Source organism: Tamandua tetradactyla, chromosome 16 (genome assembly GCF_023851605.1).
Source record: "Tamandua tetradactyla isolate mTamTet1 chromosome 16, mTamTet1.pri, whole genome shotgun sequence".
Lineage (NCBI taxonomy): Eukaryota > Metazoa > Chordata > Mammalia > Pilosa > Myrmecophagidae > Tamandua > Tamandua tetradactyla.
This window is the reverse complement of record NC_135342.1, coordinates 42801111-42819890: the sequence shown is the minus strand read 5'-3', so window position 1 is coordinate 42819890 and position 18780 is coordinate 42801111.

The window sequence follows — 18780 nt, the reverse complement described above, 5'->3', positions numbered from 1 at the left end:
CATTTTTTTACAATAATGCAATAAGTAAATATGTATTTTTCCTACTTATTTATTTATTAAAATATTTCTAAATATTAACTATATGCCAAGTACTTGGTCAGGAACTGAGAAAATAGCAGAAAAATAGAAAAAATTTGATTTTTTCATCAAAGCTATCTTCCAGGGAGGAGAACACAGACAAAAAATGACTTAATAATTTATCATCTGCTCCTTCTCATGACATCCCACATTCTTTCTTAGAATCAGCTTTAATGACTGCTTAGCAATTCATTATTATATTATTATTATGTAGTTATGTAGTCCTCTATTGTTTGGCATGTAGGTTTCTTCCAATTTGGGGTGATTGTGTTCATTGATATGTACATTAGTCAATATTTCCATAAGATTTAGGCAAAGTAGAATAGTTGGATCAAAGAGTTTGAACATTTCTAAGGATTTTTCCTACAATAATCAAGATACCCTCTTCAAAGCTTAGCCCCATTTTATACCCCCAAGTTTCTTGGAATTAAATTTCATATCAATATTAAAAAGGTATCTGGAACTCCCCCCCCCCCAAACACTTGGAAATTCAACAACATGCTTCTAAATAGTCTATGGGCCAAAAGGGAAAATTCAAGGTAAATTAGAAAATAGTTTGAGCTGAACAAAAGTGAAAACACAACTTATCATGTTTATAAGGGGTGCAGCTACATCAGTGCTTAGAGATAAATTTATAGCATTGAATGCTCATATTAGAATGAAGAAAATGGTTCATGTCAATTTTTCACCAAAACAAAAAATGTAGCAGAAGGAAAAAATGAACCCAGAACAAGCAGAAGGAAAGAAATTATAATTTTTAGTAGTAGAAATCAGGGAAATTAAAAATGGAAAAAAATAAAGAAATCAATGAAAACAAAAGTTGTTTCTTTGAAATGATTAATAAAATTAATAACCCCTTAGCCAGACTGTGGCATAATTTTATTCTTGGCCTGATGGCTTAGTCTTTTTCATTCCCTCCCTCGCCATTTTGGCACATCCGGTTCTTCTAGACCTCTGAATTACAAGCCTCACCCGGCGACTAGTGACGCAGCCTTGTCTCTCTACCCCTGTTGGCCTCCTCCTTATCCCTCCATCCTGCCCAACATCCGCTGCTACAAGCACACTCAAAAACAACATCTCTCTGGTGCCTACAGACGTCACAGTCACCCCATCCGTCCTCCCTGTGTGATTGGCTACCCTCCCCTGGAGTCCACGCCCTAACTCCACCCCTCCTCAAACTGTATATAGTCCGGGGCTCACCGAGCCTCGAGGTCTTTAGCTACTGGCGGCCCTGGCATAAGCTTCTACCAACAATAAAGCTACCTTGCTTCACGCCTTAATTGACTCAGCCTCCAGTCCTTCAGACCCGCAGTGGTCCCCTGCGTGCGCGCCTCTGACCCAGACCCTCGAGCTCAAGCCCCCTCTGCGCCTGGCGGTTCTACTCCCTGGACCCCCTCGGCAGGAGGAGTGGACCCTCGCTAGCCTAGCGGGACCGGACTCGGCGGAGTCCCACCTCTCCCCACACCAGACACTCAAAGAAATAGAGAAGATGGAAATCAACATTATCAGGAATGGAAGAGAAGTTATCACTACAAACTCCACAGATATTGAAAGCTGAATGAGGGAATACCACAAATAACCCTATGTGCATAGGGTTAAATGAAGCCAATCAATTTCTTGAAAGCCATAAACTACTAAAACTCACTGGAGAAGATATAGATAACGTAGATAGTCCTATGTCTATTAAAAATTGAAATCACTGTTTAAAACCTTCTCAAAAAGAAAACTCCAGGTCCAGATAGTTTCATTGTTATCTTAGTCAAGGTTCTCTAGGGAAGAGAATGAACAGGAGGTATCTGTAAATAGTATGAGATTTTATACAAGAGTCTCATGCAATATGGGGATGCATGAGTCCAAATTCCATAGGGCAGGCTGCAAGTTGGTAATTCCAATGAAGGTTTTCAATTAATTCTTCAGGAAAGGCTAGCTGGTTGAATTTGACCAGACAACTTGGCACCATCATCTGGCCAAGATGACACATGAACCCAACCATAAGTCTACCCCTTGCCAACTTGGCAGCTATACACCTCACTTAAACCATATTTATTATTTAAATGACAAACAGTAACAGACATATTTTTCACCTAACAATACTCAATTGCTCTGCAGACAACCCAAAATATGCTAAATCTCTCTAGAATAGGGTGCAAGTCCTTGGATAATATTCACTCTTAAACTTGATGTCCTATAACTTAAATACTATGACATGAACAATACAATTTATGTCATATGACAGGAGGATAAGATAGAGAAGAAAACAAAGATATTTGCTTTATGTACAAATGCAAACACAATAAAGCAAGGAAGAAATATTCATACCATTCAGTCCTCATTTCTGTAACTGGCCACAAGGTCATAGTACATATTTATCACTATCTTCTTCCACTACCTACTCCATATTCCTTTTACCTTCAGCAAGCACCTCAGCTAGCTATGGTTCTTTGCCTAGCAGGGTGACCCAGACCTTCATTCCTGAAGTCTCTGGGCCATTGATAGTCCTACTTGGATTGGGTTGTTGCAGTTTTCCATTGACTTTAATCACAGAGCATGGGAGTACTAAGAGACACCCTAGAGGATCTCTTGTATTCTAGTCAAACACTACTTTATCTCCACTGTGTTGTTGAAGTCTTATTTCCCCTTGATAGTTAGAACAATCACCCCAGCCAGTATAGTAATTCTCTTCTTTGCCTGTTGATTCAAAGGGATGAGAAGCCCAAAGTGGCCAGGTGGCAGTCTTAATATCTAATTCAATGGAATAGTTTTTTGTTTCTCCTGGTGGAAGCACTCTTCTTTTTGGAACTAAGACCGGTAAACCACCAGAACTTATGGTTGCAACAACAAGAAGCAAAAATTTTCCTAATGAATCACTGGGGGTAATAGTGAGTGGTGCCACCCCTGTTTCCACCCCCTTGATCACTGGACCCGTTAATTCTGGCTATGGGAGAAATAGCACCATAGAGTGGACACTGATTTGGAGCATATATAGCCTACTACAGAACACTGCTCCAGCCCTGCAAGGTACAGCTACCTAGTTGGTACCATAATTGAGTCTTTCAAAGACCATTAGACCATTTTGCCAATCTAGCTGCTTCAGGATGATGGGGAACATGATAAAAGCAGAGAATTCCATGAGCATATGCCCATTCCTGCCTTTATTTTCTGTGAAATATGTTCCTGATCAGAAGCAATGCTGTTGTGGAATACCATGATGGTGAGTAAGGCCTTCTGTAAGTTGGTAGTTTTGGCAGAAGCATCACATGCAGGGAAGGCAAACCCATATATGGAGTGTGTCTATTCCAGTTAGAACAAATTGCTGCCCCTTCCATGATGGAAGTGGTCCAATATAATCAACCTGCCACCAGGTAGCAAGCTGATCACCCTGGGGAATGGTGCCATGCTGGGGACTGAGTATGAGATATCTGCTGCTGGCAGATTGGGCATCAGCAGTGGCTGTAGCCAAATCAGCCTTGGTGAGTGGAAGTCCATGTTGCTGAGCCCATGCATAACCTCCATTTCTATCACCATGTCCACTTTTTCATAAGCCCATTTGGCAATGACAAGAGTGGTTAGAAAAAGAGACTGACAGGTCATCTAATCCACTTGATTATTAAAACCTTCGTCAGCTGAAGTCACCCAATGATAAGCATTCACATGGGACACAAATATCTTCATGATTTTTGCCCACTCAGAAAGGTCTAGTCACATACCTCTTCCCCAGACCTCTTGTCACTGATTTTCCAATCATGCCTCTTCCAAGTCCCTGACTATCCAGTCAAGCTATTGACAACAGTCCATGAATCAGTATACAAATGCACCTCCAGTCAGTTCTCCTTCCGAGCAAAATGAACAACCAGGTGTACTACTCAAGTTCTGCTGACTGAAAGAATTTCCCCTTAATACTGTCCTTCAGGAACATCCAAGAATGGGGCTGCAGTCTGCAGCTGTCTACTTTTGGGTTGTACCTACATATCATGCAGAACCGTCTGTAAGCCAGGGCCAAGTTTTCTCCTCTTCAGTCAACTGATTGTAAGGAAACCCCCAAAAGGCCATAGCCCTGGGCTTGGACAGAGAAGATAATGTGGCAGAAGTGTGGGCCATGGGCATTTGGGTCATTTCCTCACGTATCATACTTGTGCCTTCAGGTTCCGCTTGAGCCATATCTTGTATATACCATTTCCATTTTATGATGAAGTGCTGCTATGCATACTCAACTTTATGGCTTGGTAGGTCAGACAACACTTAGCTTATGATAGACAACTCAGATCTCATGGTAATTTGATGGCCAATGGTTAAGCATTCAGTCTCTACTAAGACCCAGTAGCAAGCCAAAAGCTGTTTCTCAAAAAGACAGTAGGCATCTGTGGAGAATGGCAAGGTTTTCTCCAAAATCCTAAGGGTCTGCATTGTGATTCTCTTATAGGAACCTGCCAAAGACTCTAGACAGCATCTCTGTTTGCTACCAACACTGCCAGTACTATTGGATTTGTTGGATCATATGATCCAAGCAGCAAAGCTGCTAGCACAGCAGCCTGGATCTTTTGTAGAGCCTCCTCTTGTTTAGGTTCCCAGTCAAAACTAGCAGCTTTTCTAGTTACTTGGTAAATGGGCCAGAGTAGCACCATAGAGGAATATGTTGTATACAGAACTAGAGAGGTCAAGTAGGTTTTGTTCTTCTTTTTCGGTTGTAGAAGAGGCCAGATGCAACAGCTTATCCTTCACTTTAAAAGGGATATCTTGACATGCTACATGCCACTGGACTCCTAGAAATTTCACTAAGATGGAAGGCCCCTAGATTTATCTCCTATCCTCTGACACACAAATGCCTTATCAATAAGTGTAGAGTAGTACTACTTCTTGCTCACTGGGTCCAATCAACATGATATCATCAATATAATGGACCAATGTGATGTCTTGTGGGAGGGAGAAATGCTCAAACTCCCTGTAGATATGTGATGACATTAAGGCTGGAGAGTTGATATACTCCTGAGGTAGGACAGTGAACTATATCGCTGACCTTGCCTGCTGAATGCAAACTGTTTCTGGTGGTCCTTAGTTACAACTATTGAGAAAAAAGCATTTGCTACATCAATAACTGCACACCAGTACCAAGGGATGTGTTGATTTGCTCAAGCAATGATATGACATCTGGAAAAGTGGCTGCAATTGGAGTCACCATGTGGTTAAGTTTATGATAATCCAATGTCATCCTCCAAGACCCAATTGTTTTCTGCACAGGCCACATAGGTTAGTTGAATGGGGATGTGGTAAGAATCACCACCCAGGCATTCTTCAAGTTCTTAAGAATGGCACTAATCTCTGAAATGCCTCCAGGAATCCAGTATTGCTTCTGATTTACTATTTTGCTAAGTAGGGGCCATTCTAGTGGCTTCCACTTAGCCTTTCCTACCATAATAGCCCTCACTCCACAAGTCAAGCACCAGTGTGGGGATTCTGCCAGTTGCTGAGTATGTCTATTCAACTATGCACTCAGGAACTGGAGAAATACCAAAGAATGAGTCTGGGGCCCCACTGGACCCACTGTGAGACAGAATAGAACTAAAATTCCATCAATCACATGATCAGAAGCCTCTACTCTGGTGGACCAAAGTGATGTTTTGGATCCCCTGAAATTACACTGGTTTCCAGTTGTCTGGTTAAGTGAGAATTAGTCTGACTGTTGCTGCAGGTTATTTTGTGGACTGGAATCATCAGTGAGTTGATTGCATCTGTGGCTGATTGTATCTACAGTCTTTCTCAATACGAGACATTTAATCAAATCAGTTGAAGACTTTTTTTTTTTTTTTTTTTTTTTTTTAAAGGAAAGACAGAGAGAAGGAAGGAAGGATAGAAGGAAGGAAGGAAGGAAGAAAGGGAAACATTTTTAAACATTTTCTTGTTTTTATTGTATTCTGTTTCTCCGTTTTTGTTACATGGGCTGGGGCCGGGAATCGAACCGAGGTCCTCCGGCATAGCAGGCAAGCACTTTGCCCGCTGAGCCACCGCGGCCCGCCCCAAATCAGTTGAAGACTTTTAAAGGAGAGGTAATGATCTCAGCAGTCAGAAGAAAGAACTTTCATCTCTACTTCAATGAGCAAGCCTCTCTTAGGAAATTTATCAAAGAGCTTCACTGGAGTGCCAGTTTGCAGCCTGCCCTTTGGAATTTAGACTCATGCTTCCCTATGGTTGTGTAAGACATTTTTATACATCTCATATTTACAGATAGCTCCTGTTGGTTTATTTCTCTAGAGAATCCTGGCTAATACAGCTTGGTACCAGAAGTGGTTCTTGAGAAACAGAATCTTAAAAATGGCTTTTTGCCATTCTCTTGTTTTCCACAAAGAGAACAAAGACCACAGAGAACCAAGACACAAAATGCTGAACCTCCGTGATTCATCTTCATTAACAAGTAAAGCAGTTAGGGTTTTTGTTTTTTTTTTTTTTGGCCTATTTGAGGAAATTAAAATCATCCAAAGGAATCAGTTGATTAATAAGTTATTAATTAATCTTTAAGGAAAGCCCAGAACATGGTAATGAGGGCCCTGAAGCAAGAGGTGGACATTGAGGGCAGATGACCCAGAACACAAGCAGTGGGATGCTCAGAAAGTGATTTAACATAATGAAAACTTATTTTTAACTATTTTTATCACCTCTTCTTTATGTAAAAAGAGCTAGAAACTTGTTTCAGAGACACTATATAACCTTATACTGTGTCATGTAAATGTGTTATTTAACTGCTTATAGATCCTATTAACTCAATCAGTCTCTACCATATTTTATTATCCAATTTTAAAAACCCTGCCAGATGGGATTTACCTAACCATCTCTCAAAGCTGGACAAATCCATTTAAAAAGAACCCTTGATGAATGTTACCTTGGGCTGCATTTTGTCTGCATTTACTATAATTTACACTTACAAAAATGACTTTCAGCAAATAAAATATAGGAGTATATTTAAAAATCAGTACATAAGTATTTAACAAAAAAATGGGTCTTTGAAATTGGTTTTCTATTATAATTATGTTCAAAGACACTAAAGACTCTATTTCCAATATACAAGATGGCATTGATAGTTCAAAGCATGAGTTGACAATAGAGATTCAGAAAATATCACCATTTAATTCTGATAATTGTGCTTATTCAAGGCAAGGCTCTGGGTGAGAGTGTTTTTGACACCTCAACAGAGTTTTATGGACTTAAAAGGTATAATGATGTTTGTCGGTTGTTCCTAGATCTGCTGGATACAATTATAAAAGAAAGGAAGGAGCTTAATTCTTCAAATTTGCAACTTAAGTGCTATATGAAAGATGTAAAAGTTTCTATGTGCACCCTGAAAGAAAATCTTACTTCCTGTGACCACAGACTTGAGATCTCTGAAAACCAAACCTAGAGTCTCATTGTGTAAGTAGCAGAGTTATAACATAAACTAAATTCTCAACCTTGCAGGGGGTGTGTTGTTAGAGTGAGGGAATTGATTAGACAGTAATGGGATTCTGAAAATCAAGATGGGAACATACCGATTGATAATGATGGCAGTGGAAACTTTGAAACGCTAGATTCTGTTGAGTCTTTGCTAGATAAACCTGTAATAGTCTGCCCTGGGGAAACAGCCACTCCACTTCCAAGCTGTCGTGAGGAAACTCCAACCAATTACCAGCCTGCTCTGAAGAGACAGCTCCCTAACCTCCAAAGTGCTTTGCGGAAACAGCTTCCTGGCCTCCAGTCTGCCCTGAGGAATCTGCTGTCCAACTTCCACCTGAATAGATAATTCTTCAGTGCCTGATAAACCTGTAACCACCTCCCATAAGAAAACGACCTCACTCTTCTGTCTGGAGAGATTTATCACCACATGAAACTGCAATGGAATGCCCTGAGGTGATTGACTTGAAAGACACTTCCAATTCTTTTCATGACCATCCACCCACACCCCTCATTTCTTCCATACCTTTAACTAAAATCCCAAAAGGTCCTGAAAGATTAGGTACAAAGTGTGACCAATGAGGAGGTATGCTATACTCCAAAAGAACTGCATGAGTTTTCCAATTTAAATTGGCAAAAATCAGGGAAATATATGTGGGAATGGATATTATGGATGTGGGATATTGGTGAAAGGACTATAAAGTTGAGTCAGGCTGAATTTATTGATATGGGCCCACTAAGCAGAGATTCTGGATCCAATGTTGTAGCTCGAGAGGCTAGAGAGGGCATTAATAGTTTGTTTAGGTGGTTGGCTGAAACATAGATCAAAAGGTAGCTGGGAATGTTATCTGAGGTTGAAATGCCAGAACAACCCTAGTATAATGTAGATGAGGGGATCCAAATGCTTAGAGAAATTTGAATGTTAGAGTGGATTTATCATGGAAGACCTGCTCGCACACTCCAGGAATGTCCAGAGGACACACTTTTCACCAGGACTGTGAGGAATAAATTTGTGAGACAAACCCCATCATCCCTAAAGAACTCTATAATTGCTCTTCTTTGTAAGTCAGATATTACTGTGGAGACTGCTGTCACTGAACTGGAATCATTAAACACATGGGGATGATTGGATTCTGAGTTGGCAGAAGCCACATGGCAGCACTTAATTGCAAAAGACAAGGTGGGCATGACTACCATAATGGACATCAGATTCAAAGCAGCAGGCAAAATAATTTGACTTGCAGAAACCTATGGCATTGGCTACTAGATCATAAGGTATCTAGAAGTAAAACACATGGGTAGTCTACTAAATTGTTGTTTGATCTGTATAAGTAGAAGAGTTCTAGGTCAAGTGAAAAAAAATCTAACTTATTGGATTATTAGACACTACCTCAGAAGTGACAATTTCAGGAGAGGCTTGCTGGTTGAAGTAGAAACCAAAGTTTTCCCTTCTAAATGCTGAAGTCATCAGCTTTCAAATGATTGAATTAAATGTCTCTCATTGTGGAAGACATTCCCCTTAGTTGACTGTGGATGTAATCAACGATAGATGCAATCAACTCACTGATGATTCAAATCCATACAATGTCCTCACAGCAAAAGTCAGGCCAGTGCTTACTTGATCAGACATCAAAAGCTTTCAAATGATTGGATTAAATGTCTCTCATTGTGGAAGACATTCCCCTTAGTTGACTGTGGATGCAATCAACGATAGATGCAATCAACTCACTGATGATTCAAATCCATACAATATCCTCACAGCAAAAGTCAGGCCAGTGCTTACTTGATCAGACAACTGGCACCATCACCTGGCCAAGTTGACGCATGAACCTAATCATTACAATTGGCTTTACAATCAATACTAGCAAAAATTTACAGAAGAAATCATGAGAATCATGGCAAGATGGTCATGTAGAGAGGTGTGGAATTTAGTTATTCTTCTAAAGCAGCTAGTAAATAGCCATGAACAGTCTGGAACAATTGTTTGGGTGACATCATGACCAGATACACATCGAACACCAGTCTGGAATGGGTAGGAGGGCCAAGGTCACAACACAGAACTGTAAGTAAAGCTCCCAAACTTTGGAGGCTGGTGCCCCTCCCACATTGATGCAGCAGGCTGTTGGAAACACTTCCCTGAGGGAAAAAAAAGTCGCTACTTGGAGCAAGGGAAAATAGCTCAACCAACCTCCAATTGTGGTTTTAATTAACAAACTTGGGCTGTTGAATACAAGCTCCAGACATAGATAAATGCAGAGAAAGCAGAAGACTAACCCTGAGGTCTCTCCTGGTGCAGAGGAGAAGGGGTTGACTAAGGAAAAGAAACAAAACAATACAAACAGAGGCATTTGGAGTTGGCTGAGTTCAGAATACTGGAAAAGAATCATGCTCTAGAAAAGGGACATATAGATCTAGGTACCAACTCTAGCTCTTAACTGATGAGCTTGGGGGCTGGTGATTGGCTCTGAAAAAGGATTTTATGTTATTTTTTCTCTCTCTCCATCTTCCTCTTTTTAAAAAATATTCTAAGCAGTTCATTAGAGAAAACTTCAGGAATTTTCAATTGTCAGCACTGACCCACGCAAGAGTGGAGTTAAGATAGGTCTCAGAGACAAAGTAACAAGTCAAATGAAGGAGATAATTCCTTAAAGGGCCTATTTTGTCCCCAAGGAAAGGGGTGAGGGAGGTAGGACCCAGCTCAAGTGGCTGCCCTCCTTCAGAGAATTCAGACCCCAAGGCCTGGGAATCAGAAACAGCCTAAGCTTGCCTTCCATCTCAGCCTCTGTCTCAACCATGCCCCTGGCAGGGGCAGGGGCTGCTGAAAATTAAAGGCACTACAACCACTTTCCAACAATGGGGAGTTATGGATTGATAAGTGCCACCTGCTGTGGAGAATAGAAAAAGCACAGTCTAGAGACCCAGCAGGTTACCTCATCCTCAGGGAAACTTGTTACTGATTACACCCTCCTCCTAAGACCTGGGGTTGCCTTGTCTTGGAAAATCTGATTAGGGTCAATCATATCTTGGGAGGCCCACCTCAAAAAAAGACTCCATAAAGGCAGAGCAAGAATCATAAAAAAAAGAGGTGAAAAATTCTGATCAGTTAAACTGAAGCTATGCTTGAGGTCTAGAATAAATTGAACTGAATGCCAAAGAACAGAGAACAAAGCCAACCAAAGCTTAGCTTTTACCCAAGAAAACCTTTGGTAAAAGAGAGAAAAAAGCTAGATAATAGCAAAAATTTATGAGTCATACTGTAAAGCAGCATTATTTATAATTGCAAAGAGATGGAAACAGCCAAAATGTCCATCAACAGACGAGTGGCTAAACAAACTATGGTATATACATACGATGGAATATTATGCAACTTATGAAGCATGTAATAACATGGATGGACCTAGGGAAAATTATACTGAGTGAGACTAGCCAAAAACTAAAGGACAAATACTGTATGGTCCCACTGATGCGAACCGACATTAGAGAATAAACTTGGAATATGTCATTGGTAACAGAGACCATCAGGAGTTAGAAATAGGGTAAGATAATGGGTAATTGGAGCTGAAGGGATACAGACTGTGCAACAGGACTAGATACAAAAACTCAAAAATGAACAGCACAATACTACTTAATTGCAATGTAATTATGTTAAAACACTGAATGAAGCTGCATCTGAGCTATAGGTTTTTGTTGTTGTTGTTTGTTTGTTCTGTTTTTTTATATGTATTTTTTGTATTTTTTATTTTTATTTATTCTCTATATTATCATTTTATTTCTTTTTCTGTTGTCTTGCTATTTCTTTTTCTAAATCGATGCAAATGTACTAAGAAATGATGATCATACATCTATGTGATGATATTAAGAATTACTGATTGCATATGTAGAATGGAATGATTTCTAAATGTTGTGTTAGTTAATTTTTTTTAATTAATAAAAAAAAATCAGCTGCTATGGGAGTGTGAGGGTAATTCAATGATAAAATTCTTGCCTGCCATGTGGTGACTGGGGTTCAATTTCCAGTCCATGCACTTCCTATACAGACAAGCAAAGAAAATTGAAATAGTACAAAAATTCAACCAATGGTGCTGCAATAAGGGGATACTCACATAGAAAAAGAATGAAATATAACCGATGTCATACAGCATACAAAGAAAAAAAATCAACTGCAATTGGCCAAAATCAAATTTCAAAAATATTTACCAATAGGCAGACATAACCAAAGTAGAATAATGAAATGCTAATGAAATAATATCCTAGCTAGGTATGCTACCTCTCTTATAACTCAACTATTTTATTATTAAATTAATCCTCCAAATCCTCAAGATATATTACCTGCTACTCAGAATTCTTTAATGTCTTCTCCTTTTTTACTGGATGAAGTCCAATCTCCTTAGCCTTGGACTCAAGACTTGATAATCTGACCCCTACCTACTTCCCTAAATTTAACTCCCACTGCTACATTGGACCAAATTTTCTCAGTCAAATTATTCTACTCATTGATGCAAGAACATGATGTCAACATTCTTTTTGGGGGTTGTTCATACCACTCTTTCTGCTTGTTCACTCCTCTCTGCATTTAGAAATGTCACCATTCTTCAAGACTTCCACAGATGGTACAAGGGTATGGTGATAGCAGTATCTATCTATATCTATATCTATATCTATATCTATATCTATACATCTATATCTATATCTATATCTATATCTATCTATCTATCTATCTATCTATCTATCTATCTATCTATCTATCTATTCTTATTATTAGCTACCAGACATGGTGGTTGGAAAATGCTCACTATATCAGAATTCCCTACCTCAGTATAAATAAGTAAAATTTGAATAATAATTTCTTATTTTCATTTATTTCATTCAGACAGTTCATATCTATTTATCAAGTGACTACCATGTGATAATATAATGGTGACAGAGACAGGCATAGGCCTATCCCTAATAGAGGCCATTCTAAGAAGGAAAATAACCAAATATTTAAGTAGATATTATTATATTTCACAGGTGAATAAACTCAGGCTTAAAAAAAAGAAGTAACTTAGCTATATCCACACACCAAGCGAATTGTTCAATTTTTTCTACTTGCTTTCTCCCTTCTCTATCTGAGCTATTATGGTATTGTATGCATGCAACATTCATTAAGTGCTTACTATGTGTTATTTTGCATTAGCATTTACATCACCACATGTTCATCCTTTCTTCCTAAAAACAGTGTTAAGGCTTTGAAAGTAGAAACCCTTTCAGATGATTTTTGCATCCTTGGGGCCTAGGACAGTGTCTGATCTAATATTCAGGTAGATGATCAATAAACTTGGTAATGAGAAAAAAAATTTATGAGTCATACTAGGAAAAACAGATACAGCCCAATCAAAGGAAGAAACTAACACTTTAAACGAGATACAGTAGTTTAAACAACTACTTAAAGATGTTCAAGGCAGCATGGGAAATCAACTCAAAAATCAAATCAGTGTGTGAAGGGAAGATATAACAAAAGAGATGATGGATATAAAGAAAACATTGGATATAAAGAAGAATTCAAAAGCTTGAAAAAACAAATGACAGAACTTATGGAATGAAAGGCACAATAGAAGATATGAAAAACACAATGGAGAAGTACATCAGCAGATGTGAAGAACTAAGGAAAGGATTAGTGAACTGGAGGACAGAACATCTGAAATTCTACACTCAAAAAAACAGTTGAGGAAAAGAATGGAAACATACGAGCAGGGTCTCAGGGAATTGAATGACAACATGAAGCATATGACTATACATGTTACTGGTGTCCAGGAGAGAAGAGAAGGGAAAAGGGGCAGAAAGAATAATGAAGAAAATAACTACTGGAAATTTTCCATCTCTTATGAAAGACATAAAGTTCCAGATCCAGGAAGTGCAGCACACTCCACATTGAATAGACCTATTCCAAGACACTTACTAATCAGACTGTCAAATGTCAAAGACAAAGAGAGAATTCTGAAAACAGCAAGAGAAAAGCCATCCATTGCATACAAAGGAAGCTCTATAAGACTATGTGCAGATTTCTCAACAGAAACTATGGGGAAAAGAAGGAAGCAGTATGATACATTTAAGATACTGAAAGAGGAAAACTGCCAACCAAGAATTCTATACCCAGCAAAACTGTCCTTCAAACATGAGGGAGAGTTTAAAATATTTTAAGACAAACAGATACTGAGAGAGTTTGTCAACAAGAGACCTACTCTACACGAAATACCAAAGAGAGTACTACAGGTAGATAGGTAAAGACAAGAGAGAGAGATCTCGAGAAGAGTGTAGAAATGAAAACTATAGGTAAGGGTAAAAAAGAGAGAAAAAATCAGATATGATATATCAGAATAAAGTCATGACACATGTGACAATGTGGATGAAACTGAAGGACATTATGTTGAGTGAAATTAGCCTGAAACAAAAGGACAAATACGGTATAGTCTCACTAATATGAAACACATTAATGAGTGAACTTTGAGAGCTTAAGTTGAGAACACAGGTTATCAGGAGATAGAAAGATAGTAGAGATTGGGCATTTGATACTGAAGGAGTACAGAATGTTCAACAGGTGTTTCACACTGGTGTTTATGGTGGCATTATTCACAATTTACAGTTGATGGAGGTGGCCTAAGGGTACAACAACAGAAGAATGGAAGGGTGAACTGTAATGTATACATACAATAGAATATTGAGGGGCTGCAAGAAGAATGAGGTTGTGAGGCCTGCAGCTAGGTGAATGGATCTTGAAGACAGTATGTTGAGTGATATAAGCCATAAAAAAAGACAAACATTATAATGTCTCACTGATATGAACTAAGTATAATGTGCAAACTCTGAAAATCAAATCCAAAGCATAGGTTATCAAGGGAAGGCTTATTGTAAATGTTCCTGGATTGTAAGCTCTTATAGCAGTCACAGCTATTTCTGAGTTGTAACTGTTATTTCTAAATTCTGTGCTGAGCTCTTTGTGTATAACCTGGTCATTTCCTGGTTAAATGATACCTGAGACTAAGAGTTAGAGCTCTGAAGCTATGAAAGTCAACATTGCCCCATACAGCAACTATTTAAAAAGCTGAAAAGGATGTCAGACTTCAATTAGAGATATCAATGAAGCAGATCTGGTTAGGACTAAGGTAAATCAAACTAAAGAATAAAGAATGATATTGACTGTGTTTTAAAATTTCAGCTCCTGTGTAAGACCAAAGGAAGAGATGTTTATCTGATGCAAAATTTGTATTTTCTGTACCACAGCATCTAAATTAACTTGTATGGTCAGTTTATACAAGCAGTGCAATTACATGGAACCTCGAATAAGGAGTGAGATATTGTTGGTTTGTATACGTTAGTGTGATATCCTGATACATCCCAGAGTAATTCTGGCAGAGAATAAGAAAGTATTTGCAAAAAACCCCTTGAGAGCATGAGGAAAAATGTGGAAATATTACATTTCCTCATCTGGGAAATTCCTGATATTCTCACAAGCATTGGGGACTATAATTTAATAGGTGACATCTCAATCTTGGCACTAGCCCTTCTGAAACTTATTCCTGCAAAGGAAAAGATAAGCCTATTTATAATTATGCTTAAGAGTCACCTCCATAGAACTTCTTTGGTTTCTCAGACATGGCCTCTCTCTCTAAGCCAATTCAGCAGGTGAACCACTGCCCTCTTCTCTACATGGGACATGATTCCCAGGGGTGTAAATCTTCCTGGCAACATGGCACATAACTCCCAGAGATGAGCCTGAGCCAGCATCATGGGATTGAGAAAGCTTTCTTGACCAAAAGGGGGAAGATAAATGAAAGAAAATAAAGTTTCAGTGGCTGAGAGAATTCAAATAGAGTTAAGAGGTCATTCTGAAGGTTATTCTTATGCATTAAATAGATATTCCTCTTTAATTCTTAGTGTATTAGAGTAGCTAGATGGAAATACCTGAAACAAACTGCAATCTAGTAGGCTTGATTCTTAAAGACAATTGTATAACTATATAGCTTTTACAGTGTAACTGTGTGATTGTGAAAACCTTTTGGCTGGCACTCCCTTTATCCAGTGTATGGATAGATGAGTAAAAAAAAAATGACAGTAAATAAATATTGGGGGGGGCAAGGGGTATGGGATGTTTTTATTTTATTTTTTATTTTTATTTTTTCTTATTTTTTATTTTTTTGAGTAACGAAAATGTTCAAAAATTGATTGTGGTGATGAATGCACAACTATATAAGGATACTGTGAACCACTGTTTGTACACTAGGATGATTATATTTTGTGTGAATATATCTCTATAAGTTGCATTAAGAAATTTTTTTTAAATTGAGCATATTTTCTGAACGTAAATAAAAGTTTGAACTCATTAAAAAAAGGAAAGAAGAAATAAAACCAATTTTACAGAAACTCGTCCAGGATACAGAAGATGAAGGAATATTTCCCAACTTGTTTTATGAATCCAGCATTATCCCCAAAAAACTGAAAAACCAGGAAAAGAAAGTACAAGAAAATCAATATCCCTCATAAATACAGACACTAAATTCTTTATTAAATATTAGCAAATGGCTTTTCTCGTTCCTCTCTGAAGATTGTGGGTGCAAAGTTGGTCTGAGGGGGTCGCTGATCCCTGCAACCCTTTATCCCCCCCATTTCACTCTTCCAACAGGGGTGATGGGGTCCCCAGACCTACAAGACCTCACAGGAGCATCAGGTGGCCGGCTGCAGAAAGTACCTGCACCCCAGAAGCCCTGTAGGCAGGAGGTGGAAAGGAGGCCATCTGTGTCTGGGGTGCTGACCAATAAATAAAGCAAAGGTGAAACAAAAACTAGCAAATGGAATCCAGCAATATATTAAAATAATAATACATCAGGACCAAATATAGTTTATCCCAGGAATGCACAGTTGGTTCAGCATTAAAAAACCACTTATAATTTGCCATATTAACAGATTAAGGAAGTAAAATCACATAATCATGTCAATTGATGCAGAAAAAGCATTTTTAAAAATTCAACATCCATCCATGATAAAAACTTCCAGCAACCTATGAATAGGAGGGAACTTCCTTAACCTGGTAAAGTGCATCTACAAAAACCCTACTGCAGGCGGGCCATGGTGGCCTAGCAGACAGAGTTCTCGCCTGCCATGCCAGTGACCCGGATTCGATTCCCAGTGCCTGCCCATGCAAAAAGGAAAAGGAAAAAAAAACCTACAGCTAACATCATACTTAACAGTGAAAAAGATTATGCTTTCCTCTTAAAATCAGGAACAAGGCAAAGATGTCCAGTCATACCACTCCTTTTCAATATCATACTGGAAACCTTATCCCAAGCAGTAAGGTCCCTCAAAAGGAGAGGAACATACAGATTAGAAAATAGGAAAATTCCAAATTCCAAAACATAGTAAATTTCATAGAACTCTGAAAAAAAAACAACCTTGAATTAGTAAGTGAGACTAGAAAGATGCAAGAAACAAGGTCAACATAAAAAAATCTTTGTATTTCTATATAACAGAAATGAGCAATTGGAAAGTGAAGTCTTAAATTCTAACATATACATAGCTCCAAAAAAAAGAAAAAGTAACTAAGTAGGTATAAATCTAACAAAGGTATGGGCAGGACCTGTATGCTAAGGATTACACAATGCTAATGAAAGAAATAAAAAGTAACCTAAATAATTGGAGAAACATATTGTGTTTATGGATTGGAAAATAACATAATGGATGGCAAATTACCACATGAAAAGATGATCAACATCATCAGTCATTAGAGAAATACGAATTAAAACCGCAATAGGGTAACACTATACCCCATTAGAATAGCTTTTAAAAAAAATGTCAATACCAAATTCTGGCAAGAATTTGTAGCAAATGGAATTCTTATACAGTGCTGGTTGGAATGCGAAATGCTAGTCACTCCAGAAAACAGGCAGTTTCTTATAAATATACATTCATCACCTGACTATTTCTCCCAAACTATTAATACATACAACAACATGGGTAAATCTCAAAGGCATTATGCTGAGTGAAAGGAGCCAATCTCAAAAGGTTACAGACAGCATGATTCCATTTATATGGCATTTTAGAAAAGGCAAAACTGTAGGTCTGGAAATAGATCAGCGGTTGCCAGGGAGTAGGGGTGGAGTGAGGGTTTGATTATAAAGAACAGCATGAAGGAAATTTGGGGTGATATGACTGTCCTGTATCTTAATCATAGTAGTGTATATATTGAAACTCATAGAATTGTAAACCCGTAAAAGGGGGTCAGTTTTACTATATGCAAATTTAAAAATTAAACCTCTTGATTCTCCATCTTCTTCCAGCAACACCACACAAAGGGCAGGTTTCACTCAGCACCTGCTGGTCTTCAAACTTTGCCATCCAGAGTATAATACAGCTGTTTAGTTTTGTTTCCCAGAAACAATCCTCTCCCTTATTTACAACCCTGGTTTTAATTGAGAAAACCTCACTTCTCCATCTTGCATGCTCTGGTGGGTGGGCTATTAATTCTGGCCACGAGAAAGCCGCAATTTCTATGTCTTGCTTCTCAGTCTTCCTGAACATTCCCAGTTCCTGCTGGTTTCTAAGCCTTGTCTCCCAGCTTCCTATCAGTTAGGCTGCTCTTGGGTGCAAGTGAGTGTCTTCTGAAAGGTTTTAAATATTTTATTATTTTGTTATTGCATTCTTATATAAGATAAACAATTATTACATAATATATAGAGTATATAACTACATTTTATTATTTATCATTTTGTGGGGATTTTGCTATCTCACTTGATAAGACGTTCAAAGGTTTAGCTTTATCAAAGTTGAGTAATTTTGTGAACACATGTATATAATCAAGGCCATGTCATCAAGAAAAAAGGTGATGGGAGAGATGATTTAGGCATTAAGCAACCAACAGTAGCTACTGCATTCTGTTCCTTCTTCCACTACACCCTAATAACCTTTCAATAAATTGCCCTTTGCTTAAAATGCCCTCCATCTGTTTCTGTGGCTAGCAACCAAGGAATTTTAGCTGATGAGATGTCCCAATCAAGAATGTACACTCCTTGAGGGCAGGAATGTGTTTGATTGTTCACTGCTACATTTCCAGCACCAGGAACACTATCTGTCATACATAGTGATCAAAACTTTGATTTTCAACCAACCAACTGACAAAATGACTAGAACGTAGACTGTCAGAGGGCATATATGTTTGTTCTGTTCACTGCTGAATCCCCAGTGCCCAGAAGAGCACCTAGCACGTGACTGACACTCAATAAATATTTGTTGAATAAATGAATGCATATTAGGAGC